Below are 15,053 nucleotides of genomic sequence, written 5' to 3' on the forward strand. Positions count from 1 at the left end.
GGGAATTCTGCTGGAAGAAGCAGAGGAGCTAAATCTGAAAGCAATTTAAAAAAAAAAAAAAAAAAGGAACACCTAAAACCACTAGGCATTATACTTCACTTATACCTCAGTAGAGCTGGGGGCAAAAGACGGAGAAACTCAAGGCTCTTTGGATCAAGGTTCATCCAGGCAGGGGGTGGTAAAACCAGGGATCTCCTTTGCTCTACAGCTTAGTATGATCCGAACCCTGATAAATCCCAGGGAGCATTTGCCAAAAGCGCTCGGCAGGGAAACCTCGGGCCTCTCTCAGGAAGAGCGCAGGGGCGAGGCCTGGGGCTCACTTCCTACCACGGACCTTGGGAAGTAGGAGGTGCCCGGGTTCTGAGCCGTAGCGTAACGAGAGCAGGTTTTTCAAATCTGAAGATAGGCACACATGTATTGCCTGGACAGACAAAATGCCCAAACCTAGAGCCAAATTTTGAGCACTAGGCTTCAATAATTTGAATTTCAATTTCAAATTTGAATTGAATTTCAAAAGTTTTTCTTCCTGTTTTCCAAATTTTTGCTCCGGGTCGAGACCATTGTATGTAACCTCCCTCATCCGTAAAATCAGAGTATGAATATCGGCCTCATAACACAGTTGTATGTTGTATGAGGATTGCCTGTTTAGTTAAATCACTATGAGACCAACTTATTTCTTTATATTGCTTCCGATTTCCAGTCTTGCTAAGGATTACCCTCTTCCTTTGGAAAAGCCTTCAAAGTTTCTGTCTTTAAAAATCCCTTTTAACCTCCACTGCGGATGCTCTGTACTCAAAGAGAGGCTGCTTGAAACAGTCCTCCAAGACTTGAATGCTTTTTTTCTTGTAGTCATTACAGGAATTGCCTGTCAAAATTTTGACTGAGAAAATTTATGTTCACACAAAAACGCAGCCTGAGTCGCTTTTATACAATGGAACACTACTTAGTGATAAAAAGGAATAAACTACTATACAATGCACTACCTGGCATTTTGGAAAACGCAAAAGTATAGGGACAGAAACCAGATCCACGGTTGCCAGGGGCTGCGGGGTGGGAGGTATTGACTACATGTAAGAGCATAAGGTAGCTTTGAGGGGTGATGAAACTGTTTAGGTTTTTATTATGCTGGTGGTTATACAACTGTGTGACTTTGTTAAAATGAACAGCACTGTACACTAATTTTAATTATTTAATGTTTAATTTTACTCTGTGGAAATCAGACCTCAATAAATGTGACTTTAATTAGTACCTACCTGACTTAAACGTGAGTAAAATAGAATAAGAATTCACTGTAAGGGCACCTGGGTGGCTCAGTGGTTGAGCGTCTGCCTTCCGCTCAGGTCGTGATCCTGGGGTCCTGGGATTGAGTCCCTCCTGCATCAGGCTCTGGAAGGGAGCCTGCTTCTCCCTCTGCCTATGTCTCTGCCTCTCTCGCTGTGTCTCTCATGAATAAAGAAATAAAATCTTTAAAAAAAAATCACTGTAAAAATCAAAACTATTTATGATGTTTATGATGTGTTACTCAAAGCTATGGTTGCAGACCAGCACCATCGGTATCATTTGGGAGCTTCTTAGGAAATAGTCTCAGGACCACCCCAGAGTTGCACTTAATGCAAGAGCCTTAGGTGATCCTTTGCTACATTAAAGTCTGAGATGCTCTGCTGGTATAAAGTAATACCACTCAAAGTATGGTTTGTACACTTGTGCCAGTTTGCAAGCTGTTACCTGTTCACAATGACCTAAATCAGACATTAAGAGGAGGCATTTAGAAACTTTATTGGAGTTTTGATGGAGTACTTTTACGTTTGTTGAGTCTAATACTAGCTTACAGATTGTCTTTTTAATTTCAACTTTCTAATAAATCATTTTTACTGTATTTTATAACAGTATCCGCCCACAACAGATTAAGAAAACATTTTTACCGTACTGAATAAAGGTAAAATCAACAATAGCAACTTCCTGCATGAGAGAATAAAACTTTACATAGACATTTAAACATCTGCATGAGAGAGGGCATCCCTACCCAATTCTATTAATAATTCCCAAAGACCAGTGGTTCCTGTGGAGGTCAAGAGGAGAAACCCCGAACTCACTTAGGTTTCCTTAACCCAATTCATTTCTGTGGTCAGGACAGAAGTTGAGGGTTCAGCCCAACTCAGCTTGCCTCTATTTTTCCCAGTTTCTTTTCTTTTTCTTTTTTCTTTTTTTAAAGATTTTATTCATGAGGGACACACAGAGAGAAGCAGAGACCCAGGCAGACGGAGAAGCAGGCTCCCTGCAGGGAGCCCGATGTGGGACTCGATCCCAGAACCCCAAGATCACGACCTGAGCCGAAGGCAGATGCTCAACCCAGCCACCAAGGCACCCTTATTTTCCCCAGTTCCTGTCTTTCTTAAGTACTACCATCTTCTGTTGGGACAACCTTCAAACTTTATCAATTTCACCTATTTTTGTCTTCAAAGGCCTCTTTGAGCACCTGCTTTGAATACCTTATAGTTAGAAAGAATCCACTTGAATGATCATTCTACATGTTCATAGTTTTAGCTGGTAAACAAGTTTACCGTTTTTGGTTACTGAACCATGTAGTTATTGTACGGTGCTAATAAGATCAAGTCTCGGTCTCTCCAAAAGGACCAACTCTATGTCAAAATCCTAGTCACTGCTGCCTCACAGTTAAGCAACTACAAAGTGGGGTATGTAAGAGAATTCAATTGGCTCAATATAAAGGCATCACCATCACTGGAAAGATAGTTTTATCATACAATGAATTTTAAACTCGAATATCCTAGTAGTCTTTAGAAAGATGATAATCATTTTAAGTTTTGACTCTATCATATTAAGCTAAGTGAATATTCAGACTTTTCAAGTCATTTAGGAGACCGATTTCCAGATGACAAGGTGAATTCTGTCTCTTGCTCAGCCTATCCAGTACCCCAACGCCTCCAAAAGTAAATGCAGACAGCTCAATCATTAAAACATGGCACTTAATTACTAAAAGTTTGTCATTATTACTAAATCATGTAAATACTTCCCATTTCAAAACAGTTATGTCAAGTTCAAACTGGCTTCAAAACCACATGCCTCACCACTTTGTAAGTAATTTTGTCAGACTGTGTTAAAATGTCTTCAGTTTGTGAAAATTTATATAAATTATGTTCTGAAGCCTGATAGATTTAAAATGAAAAAAGTTGCACATTTATTGAAGAATCAATAATTATGAAAATTGGATCAATATTCTATACTGCTATTTTTGCCTGTCAAGCCTCCATCCATCTCTCTCCCCACCCTCCCTTCCATCCCCCTCCTTCCTTCATCACCAGCCAAAAGCCTTGAAGCAGGCTTGAGGAACTGCTTCAAGGACCCGGTTGGGTCAAAGCTCAGAGAAAGGGGATGGCCAAGCAGGGCAGCAGCCTACTGGGCTGGGAGGCTGGTTACATACAGGGGGCTTGAGCCGATAAATATATCGAGGATAAAGAGAAGTAGGCTTCTTGCTCTCAGAGAAATGAGTTACAAATATGCAGAGGGGAATGCTAGGATGAACTCTAGTGTTACATTCGAATTAGTGGTATTGACGTGAATGCATGCTTTCAATATTTTTGGATCTAGAAATATAAAGGGGTCTTTGTTACCATGGAGCATACAATTTAGTCAGAGGAGACAAGACATAACTTAATCTTGCCTCCAGGGTTTTATAGCTACAAGAAGTTTGGGTTGTATGAATAACAATAAAATTAAGAATCTGTAAAACAATTTTTAAATGGCTCCTCTACATTCATTTTTTTAAAGATTTTATTTGTTTATTCATGAGAGACAGAGACCCAGGCAGAGGGAGAAGCAGGCTCCATGCAGGGAGCCCGACGTGGAACTCAATCCTGGGACCCAAGATCACCCCCAGACTCAACCGCTGAGCCACCCAAGGATCCCCCTCTACATTCATTTTTAAATTTTTTTTAATTTTTATTTATTTATGATAGTTACAGAGAGAGAGAGAGGCAGAGACACAGGCAGAGAGAGAAGCAGGCTCCATGCACCGGGAGCCCGATGTGGGATTCGATCCCGAGTCTCCAGGATCGCGCCCTGGGCCAAAGGCAGGCGCCAAACCGCTGCGCCACCCAGGGATCCCTACATTCATTTTTAAAGTTATGCTGTGCAGAGAGAAATTTCTAATGCCTCTTTTCCCATTTTAAGGTGTTCATCGCTCATTTTTAAAACGGAAGTTCTTGCTGTTTTTTCTTTCATGCCTTTGTGCTACTTATATTCAAATTTTAAAGGTCTTAGACGTGAAAGTTTGTCTATGTCTTTGTGATGTCTTCAAACTCACCATCACTTGTTTCTTTGTAGTAACGTGACTGTACCTGGATGTTTGTAATAAGTCTCAAGGGGTTTGAGAGCAATTCAATTTGCAGAAAGTTTGTCTCTTTTGTACACTTTCAAAGCGGTGTTCTCCTGAAGGAAAAGCAGCCACTACCGTGATGGTGCCAACACGTCAGTAGAGGGCGCTGTAACCTAAGATGAAGGTGGCGGGTGCCCACTAGAGGCTGGGAGGGAGCTCAGGCAGGAGGATGGAAAGAAAGAAGGAAGGTGAGTGGGTCTTTTTATTTCTTAGCCATCAACAGAGTTATGGGTCCCTAAACTATACTCACAAAAGATACAAACTAAAATCATTTTAAACGGATGTAACAGCATTTTTTCCACTTATAGAATATTCTCTGTCCATATTCATTCACTGTGCACTCTAACAAAATTAAAGTAGATCAACAGAAGAAATTAATATATTCATCTTTGAAAGTTATTTTATATATTGCCAAAACAACGCATCACATCAGCACGCTTCTGTCGGTAACTAAGTCAAAGGTTCTTCTGGAATCAGGAACTTTATAACCCCTGTGAATGATTCCTCAGTGACTCAGTTATCTATTTAAGCCCTGAAGTAGATAACGTAACTTTGTGCTCCAAACGACGCCATGAGATGGTTAAAGCTCTTAAAAAAAAAAAAAAAAAAAAAGATTTTACTTATTTATTCATGAGAGACACACACGCAGAGAGAGAGGCAGAGACCCAGGCAGAGGGAGAAGCAGGCTCCATGCAGGGAGCCCGACACCGGACTCGATCCCGGGTCTCCAGGATCAGGCCCTGGGCCCAAAGGCAGCGCTAAACTGCTGAGCTCCCCCAGGCTGGGCTGCCCAGTTAAAGTTCTTTTTGTGACACCTGAAACCTTCTATGGCCAAAGTAGGCTACTTTAAAAAGTCGCTATAGTACTAGTTCTTGTTGTCGATTTTAATTAACCCTCCCTTTTAATGTCTTCATAGTTTCAAACGTCTTCTGGATGTTGACTCTGTATAAGGCAGGATATTACCTGTGTGTGTATGCAGTAAATTTGTAGTCAAATTAAAACCTATTTTTTATATTTTCTGTTTTCAAAAAAAAAAATTTAAGAGACCTTAGTAGGCTATCAGGAGATAGTATTTGGGGGGCCCTGGGTGGCTCAGTGGTTGAGCATCTGCCTTTGGCTCAGGGCGTGATCCCGGGGTCCTGGCATGGAGTCCCCCGTCGGACTCCGACTCCCCATAGGGAGCCTGCTTCTCCCTCTGCCTGGGTCTCTGCCTCTCTCTGTTTCTCTCATTAATAAATACATAACATCTTTAAAAAAAAAAAAAAAAAAAGGAGCTAGCGTTTGGAAAGCCCAAATGCCAGAAATCTGTTTTAACTTACGCAAAAGGAGAAGGACTGCATCGGGGACGTGGGTGAGACAAGAGCCATGAACTGGAATATCCTCAAGATTCTCTCTTTCAGGCAGCCGGGGTGGCTCAGTGGTTTAGCGCCGCCTTCAGCCCAGGGCCTGATACTGGAGACCTGGGATCGAGTCCCACATCAGGCTCCCTGCATGGAGCCTGCTTCTCTCTCTGCCTGGGTCTCTGCCTCTCTCTCTCTCCTCTCTGTGTATTCTCATGAATAAATAAATAAAATCTTAAAAAAAAAGAAGATTCTCTCTCTTGTGTCTCTGTTCCCATCTGTGCTCCTGCTTCCATCTTCTCCCACAGCACACATCAGTTTTCCAGACATCGAAAGCCCTCAATTTTATGTCATGCTCCCTCAGGCACCAGAGAGAGCCTTTCTCAACACTCTTTCTGGTTCTAAGTTCTCCAGATCTTCACCAGGGACTCCTCAGGAGTTTAGGTGCTCACCACTGGAGCAATCCGTGGGCCCAGGATTATGTCAATGTGCTGCAGCTCCCAGTGAGGAGGGCATTTCCAGGAAGAGGATGTAGACGTACAGATAGATTTGCTTTATTAAGTCTAACTTACTTGTTTCAGTGTGTCAGATTATATCTAACTTGTCAAATGTCCAAAAGTGAGTTCCACTTGAAAACAAGTCAGATAAAAGCAATAAAGCATCTCGGAAATTATTATTAAAGTCAATGGTAAGATGAAATTCAATTAACAAAAGCTAAGTTCATAAGCAACCTACAGGGACATAAATTTTATATAAAGTAATGCAGAATTAACAGGCAGTTAAATAGAAGTTTAGATTAAGATACTGAGACAAGAGATAACCTATTCCAAAACGGTACACAAGACCATAATGCAGAATTTCCCAAGGAAGTGGTGGCAGAAAGTCAGTTTTGTGACCTTGAATGCGTCACCCATACTGAGGGTCAAAGGGGTCGGATTAGAAGAGGATGTTTGGAGAGAGCTGCTGCAGTGCTGAACCCCCCCTTTCTAACCCCCACCTTCCACCTAGGGGGCCGGATCTGCACCCCTCATTCCAGCTTAGAGCAAGGAGCTTCAGGGGGATGACCTGGAAATTTGATAAGTCTCACGAGTTTTGAGGCCCAGTGGACTGTGATGGACGCAGTGGACTGGTACCTGATTATGGTTACAGAATGTCTGCTAACTACTCTTACAGTAAAGTGAAAGAGGAGCTGCTGCCTTAGGCAAGCTACACAGTCTGTTGAAACAAAGACGTATGAATGTTTCTCTGTACCAGATGTGGGCTGTGCAAGGCGCTGCCACAGGGAACAGCTGTGCTGTCTCGGGTCCTGTCTGAAAGGGCTGAGTGGCTGTCTGAATTCAGAGATAAACTTCATCAGGAAAGAGAGGTAGGTGGAGGCACCATCAGTTGTGTGGAGATGGAAGAAGGAAACATAAGTAACCAGCCTGGGAGAGTGCATGACACCCAACAAGAAACTATAGAAGACAGATTCCTAGTGCCCGGGTGGGGTGGGGAGCCTCCCCATTAGAGAAAGATCTCAGGGCGGCTCCTATCAGTACGTTAGTCACATAAGAACCCGCCTCCTGGCCCTTTGCTCTCCTTTCCAGTCTATTGTGACTCTTATGGGGCTCACAGGCTAGAGAAAGAAGAGTCCTCCGCAGGGGGTGGAAGGGGTGGAGAGAAGAAACCAAACACACCCAGCTCAGTCATCACAGCCCTGTCATCACAGCCCGCCTGAGCAAAGGGAGAGGGAGAGGTTACTTACCTTTACATAGAGACTGAAGTTGTGATGACCACACTGCACTGAACATATTAATTACTTTATTGAAGAACATCTTGCTAACTGGAAGCAATCAGAGAAGTTGTGGGACTTGCCCTAAATTTCACGTAGAGCAAAGGAAGAACCAAAGTGACTCTGGGAAACACAGTTAAGTGGTCTAGTAATTCCACCCCATAAGTTATGCTTCAACTTAAAACATTCAGCTGCAAAGGCTTCAGTGAGTATAGAGATATTTAAGAGAAATGAATGGAGACAGCTGTTAGAGAAATGTCCTAAATTCTAGATAACCTACAGATTTTATTCTCCTTTAAGTCTCATGGCAATCCTCCAAAGCAGGAAATAAAAACTTTTTCTTTACATATGTGAAAACTATCATCGAGATTGACCTTCCCAAATGGCCAGGACTCACATTCATAGAGATCTGGCCCCAATAACCATGTCCTTTCTAAACACCACCTTAGTTCCCATGTTCTTCTTAGACATTTTTAACTTCCAGCAAACTTACTTAGCTAAAATCTCTGAGCTCCAGGTTTTTCATGGACAAGACTCGGTTAATAATACCTGCTCTGCCTCTCTCCAAGGGCTAGGGGAAGAATCATGAGTAATACACTATAAAGCACTTCCTTATTCTAAATTGTTGTTATTGGAGGAGGGGAGCAAAACCTTACTGTCCCTTCCTCTGCAGACTGAAGAGTTATATTGAAGGCAATATATTTTATTTGAGACCATACATCATAATCATAAATTGTTTGGGATATACTACAGCACCAAAAGCCATTATAACCTCTCTGAAAAATTTCAAACCAGAAATGCTTGCCTAAAAAATAAGTGTACTGCTCTAAAAACCTAACACTGCTACCAATAAAAACCAGAAATAGAAAATGGAGGCCATTCTTTTTCATTTTGTCATTGAATTAAATACAATTGAATTGTATGTGGATTATACAAATCATTACTGATCTAATTATGACTTGGCTACAGTCATCCAGAATGTACATGAATGAATGGAGTAAGGCTGGCCACGATGTGCACCTGTTTGAATTTTCTTTAGCCAAATTTATTTGTTAAATCTCAGAAGAACTTCCTGCTGCCCACACAACATCCTGCACAGACTTCCTGGTAGCCTTTTGTGACCTGACAGGGTGAGTAAATATACAACATTCTGAACACTTCAGCTTGCCTTGAGTTATTACCATCCTCTTCCTAGGAGAACAAAGGTTACTTATGAGAGATGTGATGACTAAGAATCAATTATTATAAAATTACTAAGTTTTAAAAACTGGATTAGGGGCTCCTTGGGTGGCTCAGTCTGCTAAGTGTCCAACTTTTGAATTTGGCTCAGGTCATGATCTCAGAGTTGTGACATCAAGCCTTGTATCAGCTCCCCACTGGGCATGGAACCTGCCAAGATTCTCTCTCCCTCGCCCTCTGCCCTACCTCCTCCCTAAAAGAATTAAAATAATAAATAAACGAATAAATTATGCTTATTTTATCCTTACATTTTTACTCTTTTTAAATTATGTTTAAGGCATTTATTCTTAACAAGGGAGCTTGGGCAGCCCGGGTGGCTCAGTGGTTTAGCGCCACCTTCAGCCCAGGGGGTGATCCTGGAGACCCATGATGGAGTCCCACGTTGGGCTCTCTACATGGAGCCTGCTTCTCCCTCTGCCTGTGTCTCTGCCTCTCTCTCTCCCTCTCTGTGTCTCTCATGAATAAATATTATAATCTTAAAAAAACACAAAAAGACAAAAAAACAAAGGAGCTTCATTAGCCAAACTCATTAGCCAACTGTTACAATTTTTTCAGCTACCTTAAAATTCTCTCCTTTATGGGGGCACTTGGCTGGCTCAGTTGGTGGAGCGTGCAACTCTGGATCTCAGGGTTTTAGGTTCAAGCCCCACATTGAATGTAGAGATTACTTAAAAAAATAAAATCTTAAAAAGAAATCTCTCCTTTATAATTTCTTTCACTATTTTTAAATGACCTTTGTAATTTCATTTCTGACTGCAAAACTGATACATATTTATTGTGTGAAAAATATAGAAAATCATAGAAGACAGATACTCATGAGCTCACTGTCCAGGAATTTAATTTAGATACAGTAACCTCTCTCTATCTCTCCCCTACCCCTACCAACTCTCTTTTTTATGTCTGCTTTATTGCATATTTCTTCTTGAATAATGTCAAATTATATATAATGTTTTGAGTACTGCTTTTCCTAACTGATTTAGTATATACACTTTCCCATGTCATTAATATTCTCCTATATCAACATTTTAAAAAACTGCATAATATTGTGCTGTTATATTTAAACAAATATTTTTAAAATTAAATTAAAATTAGTTTTTAAATTAAATGAAAAACATATTTATTACGATCCTTTGCTATTATAAACAATGGAAAATATAAACACACCAGTAGATACATCTTTTTGGATATCTATGATGATTTCCTTAGGATAAATTTCTAGAAATAAAATTGCTCAGTTATCTTTCTGCTTTTCTGCTCTTGCTAAGTATTGTCAAATTTCCCTCCAATAAGTTTGGATTAATTTCCACTTCCATAGGTAGTATATGAATGCTTTATTTAATTAAAAAATGCAAGTACTGGGAATTAGAATGTTATAAACTTTCTGAATATGAGAGGTGAACATGGTGTCTTACTTTAATATGCAATACTTTGAATAGTAGTGTTTCCATTGTTACATTAAAGTATGATCTACTTCAGGGGTGCCTGAGTGGCTGAGTCAGTTAAGCACCCGACTGTTGGTTTCTGCTAAGGTCATGATCTCACGGGTCATGAGATAAAGTCCTGAGTCAGGCTCCGTGCTCACTGGCCAGTCTGCTTGAGGATTCTCTCCCTCTGGCCCTCCACCCATGTAATCACTTGCGCTCGCTCTCTCGCTCTCTCTCTCTCTCCTTCTGTCTCTCAAATAAATAAATAAATCTTTTAAAAAGAAGTATGATCTATTTCGGCTTTTTCTGTATTGTGTAAGGTAGGAGGATTGAAGTTCATATTATTCCATATGGACATCCAGTTGTCTCAGAGCCATTTGTTGAAAAGACTATCTTTTCTCCCCTTCAGATGACTTTGGCATTTTTATCAAAATTCAATTGACCAGATATACATGGGTCTATTCCTGGGCTCTCCAATTTGTTTAATTAATCTCAATGCCTACCCTTATGCCAATGCCACAGTCTTATTACCATAGCTTTAGAGTAGTCTTAAAATCAAGAAGTATGAATCTTCAAACTTTATTCTTCAAAACTATTCAGGATAGTCTAGAATATTAACAGTGGAGTGAAATTTATGATTTGACTGCACTAAGATCAGAGAATACACTATGTATGATTTTCATTCTTTTAAATTTATGGAGATTATTTTATGACCTACTATATGTCTCTTCTGGAGAATGTTTCATGTGCACTTAAGAAGAAGGAATAGTCCCCTATTGTTAGGTAGAGTACTCTATATATCAGGCCTAATTTGTGTGTGGGGTTGTTCATGTGTCTTACTTCCTTGTTGCTCTTCTGCCTACTTGCTATGCCCTTTATTAAAAGTGAGATATTAAAGTGTCTAAATATTATTGCTGAATTGTCTGTCTTCCTTCAATTCTGTCAGGTTTTGCTTCATATATTTTGGGGGTCTGTTGTTAGGTGCATGCATGTTTTTGATTATTATAACTTCCTGATTGAATGACCTATTTATTTTTATAAATGTTCCTTTTATCTCTAGTAACACCTTTTGTTTTAAAGTATATTTTGTCTGATATTAGTATAATCACTCCAGCTTTCTTATGATTGCTATTTATGTGATACATCTTTTTAGTTTCTTTACCTTCAACCTAGTTATCTTGTGATCCAAAGCATACCTCCTTGTAGACAGTAGGGAGTCAGACCTTGTTTTTTCACCCAGTCTGATAATCTCTGCTTTTGGTTAAATTGTTTATAATCAGAATTCTCATTTAATGTTATTACTGACATAGTTGGACTTTGCCACTTTGCTCTTGTTTTCTGGATGTCTGCTGTCTTTTTTGTCCCTCTATTCCTTTTTACTGCTTTATTTTGCATTGGGGAAATATTTACCACATAAAATGCCCACACCTTAATAGGGTATTAGTTCCATGAAGGATTTTTCTTGCATTCATCGACTAAATACTCAATAAGAGACTCATATTAGGATAGATTCTATTGCTCTAACAAATACAACCAAAACTGTAACTGCTCAAACTCAAAAGCAGTTATTTCTCACTCACACAGCACTACACAGGTCCTCCAGGCCCCCGGTAGCACTATTTCTTGAAACTCTTCAGGAGCCTCATTGCAGGACCAGAAATTGAACACATCACTTGTGCTCACATTTCATGAGCAAGAACTTAATCACATGCCTACCCTAACTACAAGGGGTGCTGAGAAACATTTAGCTGCATTCTCAGGAAGAAAGGGAGACTGAATATTCTGTGGACAGCTGAACATCGCTAACTCAATAGTATGCAGAAACTTGAGAAAGACTTTTCCTCTGGAAAGTTCAATGTTTGGGCATTAACTCTCCAACTTACAGGCAAAAATCCACAGGAAGTTTTAGTAAAATAAAAAGCATTAAGCAACATATATTGTTGCAAAGCAAAACTATAATAGGCTAAAGTATTATGATGCCCTGAACTTTCTTAAGAGTCCCACAAAAATTAGGGTAAGCTTTTCTTTCCAGGAGCTGTATGAGGTGTTCCCACGAACTCTTCCTCCTTTTTTAAAGATTTTAAAAAATATTTTATTTACTTATTTGACAGAGAGAGCAAGCACAAGCACAGGGATGGCAGGCAGAAGGAGAGGGAGAAGCAGGCTCCACAGTGAACAGAGAGCCCGACATAGGGCTCCATCCCAGGACCCCCATGCTCATGACCTGAGCTGAAGGCAGATGCCCAAGCAACTGAGCCACTCAGGTACCCCGTAAGATTTATTTTGAGAGAGACAGAACGAAGGGAGAGGAAGAGAGAGAGAGAGAGAGAGAGAGAGAGAATCTCCAGCAAACTCCCTGCTGAGCATGAAGCCCAACACAGGGCCCAACCCTGAGATCATGACCTGAGCTGAAACCAAGAGTCAGATGCTTAATGGACTGAGCCACTCAGGTGCCCCAAACTCTTCTGTACTATCCTCTGTTTCATAATGTGTCTGCTGTATCACTACCTCATGATATGTTTACACTGTCCTTTCCTGGTGAGGTTGTTGAATTCATATGGTCTTTCTCCTGACATATATCTCCTACTTTCTAAGGGCATAGTGTTCTCTTGAACTGACTTTTCTACTAATAAGGTGAAATTTGATATTTTCAGACATGCCTGTGTCTTCTTAACAATAGTCTTCTTTTACTTATTCACAGAATCTATAGCTTTTATAGAAGCAAAGAGCTTTTTTTTTATATCCCTTGCTTTCTGATATGTTAAGTGATTATAGTTATTTTAAAGGAGATATAGAAGGAAGATGTCAGGTCAAAAATTCATTCCCTCCTCTTGAGGCTTTTCTGATTCTAGATCAAGTATCTTTGCTAAGAAAAAGACTGCTGGGACTGGTTTGCATTTTAACAGAATAATGCCACTTTTCTTAGAGTCAGTTTCTACTCTAAACAGCAAAGAAAACACTAATTTCTTAAAGGGAAAACACACCAATGACTGTTTTCTCTTGTCTTTCCAGTAATAAGTCTGAGAATCCCACCTCCTCATGCATAACTCTTAACTATTAGGAGTTAACAAGAAACCCAGCTTGCTCTCCATCTCTCTGGAGTTTATTATCAATATTACTATCATCAATGTTTTAATATAATTAATATTATCATCAGTATTACAATTATGAACTAGGCAGCAAATCAAATTACCAAATGGAAATATTTTACACAAACCCCATGACAAGTGAAACAATGTCCTTATCAATTCCTAAAAAGTGTGTGCATTCCACCTTACATTAAATTATTCTAAGCGAGTGAGGAGAAGTAAGGCATCAGAGCCTAATGTATGGAACTAGCTCAGTAGGTACTCAATGAGAATAACACCATCGCCTAGGGAGCAACTTGGAAATGTGGCGGTGGGGGGCATTTTAAAAACAATTTTTGGATAAAAATCTGACTGTAGAATAATTTTAGACTTACAGTATAGTTGTGAATATAATATGGAGAATTCTCAGTTACCCCTTGCCTGATATCTCCCTATCATTAACATCTTAAATTACTGTGATACATTTGTCACAATTAAAAAATCAATACTGATACATTATTATTAACTAAAGCTGATACTTTATTTGGATTTCCTTAGTATTTAACCTACTGTCTTTTTTCCTTTCCAGAATCTTGGGTGGCCAAGATACCACATTACATTTAGTCATCATGTCTCCTTAACTTCCTCTTGGTGTGGCTGTGATGGTGTCTTAGACTCTCCTTACTTTTGATGACCTTGACAATTTTGAGGAGTACTGACAAAGGACTTTGTAAATTGTTTCTCAATTTGGATTTCTCTGATGTTTTTCTCATGATTATGAGGTTGCAGGTTTTTGGAAGGAATAAACAGAGGTAAAGAACCATTCTCATCACATGATATCAATAGTACATAATATCATGCAACTTGGTTGATGTTGACCTTGATTATCTGGCTGTGGCAATGTTTGTCAGAGTTCTCCAATAAAGTTACTCTTTTTCTTCTCTTCCATATTGTACTCTTTGGAAGTTACTATGCATACCCCACACTTAGTGAATGGGGGGTTGAAGGAGAAGTATCTACATTATTATTATTCAGAATTCTGCAAGGGAGATCTGTCTGTTCTCCATTTATTTACGTATTCAATAATTTATTTACATCAGTACAGAGTTGTGCATATTTATTTTATATGTTGGGCTATAATCCAATACTACTTCATTAATTTTGTTGCTCAAATGTTCCAGCTTTGAAGATTGGGAGCTCTTTCGGTTAACTCCTGTGTCACTTTGACATATCTACATCAATGTGTGCATGTGTATGGTTTTGGTTTTCTGATTTGATTTGGTTTTGTGAAAACTTCCTTAATTTTTGGCACTAAAAGATGCTTCCGGCTTATCATATGTATATGTACTTCCTCAGTCCTAGAATCAGTTATTTCTCCAAAGAATCCCTGGTTCCTTTATTGGAGAAAGATATTATGAACCCAAATCTGGGCATTAAGTATGCTGGTTGCTACTGGGATATTATATCTTCCGGGGATCCCTGGGTGGCGCAGCGGTTTGGCGCCTGCCTTTGGCCCAGGGCGCGATCTTGGAGACCCGGGATCGAATCCCATGTCGGGCTCCCGGTGCATGGAGCCTGCTTCTCCCTCTGCCTCTCTCTCTCTCTCTCTCTCTCTCTCTGTGACTATCATAAATAAATAAATTAATTTAAAAAAAAAAAAGAAAAAAAATGAAATCTTGTCATTTGCAATGACATGGATGGAACTAGAGGATATTATGCTAAGTGAAATAAGTCAATCAGAGAAAGACAATTATATCATCTCACACATGTGTGGCATTTATGAAACAAAACAGAGGATCATAGGGGAAGAAAGAAAAA

The sequence above is a fragment of the Canis lupus genome, chromosome 8 (assembly GCF_048164855.1).
Source record: "Canis lupus baileyi chromosome 8, mCanLup2.hap1, whole genome shotgun sequence".
In the NCBI taxonomy this organism is placed as follows: domain Eukaryota; kingdom Metazoa; phylum Chordata; class Mammalia; order Carnivora; family Canidae; genus Canis; species Canis lupus.